The sequence below is a fragment of the Epargyreus clarus genome, unplaced genomic scaffold, assembly GCF_041222505.1.
Source record: "Epargyreus clarus isolate Ecla_fem2 unplaced genomic scaffold, WU_Ecla_fem_2.2 ptg000007l, whole genome shotgun sequence".
NCBI classification, from domain to species: Eukaryota; Metazoa; Arthropoda; class Insecta; order Lepidoptera; family Hesperiidae; genus Epargyreus; species Epargyreus clarus.
The window spans coordinates 25578937-25579314 of record NW_027332215.1 but is presented as its reverse complement, the minus strand read 5'-3'; the positions used below and the strand labels follow the sequence as shown (position 1 = coordinate 25579314).

The following is a 378-nucleotide window of genomic DNA, read 5'->3' as shown; positions in this document are numbered from 1 at the left end:
TACTTACACAAAGCCCAAATATACAAATGCTATAAAATCGCGTAACAGCAAAAGTTAATTTTAAATATTGTTTTTACATATTCGAGAAGCATCAAATTAAAAACTCAATAAGTGCTCAGTTGTGGTGTGAAAAAACTATACTTTTATCTAAACTAAGATTTTACTAACAATATCTTAGTGATACGACGGCTTCGTAATTGTGTCGGAGCTAAAAAGTAACCTCCGATCACAACCTTCCTCTACGAGCGCATGCTCTGTACTGACGAAATCACGTAGGGTACTCGGTATTTGTAGAGTGTTTCAACAGCCCATTAGCTCAGTGGTTAGAGCATCGTGCTAATAACGCGAAAGTCGCGGGTTCGATCCCCGCATGGGCTA

General features: G+C 38.6%; 1 non-coding gene across 1 annotated transcript; it reads left to right on the top strand.

The window, feature by feature from the left end:
- The first annotated feature begins 305 nt into the window (after positions 1-305).
- Positions 306-378, top strand: TRNAI-AAU (transfer RNA isoleucine (anticodon AAU)). The gene has a single exon. It is a non-coding gene; the product is annotated as a tRNA-Ile (tRNA).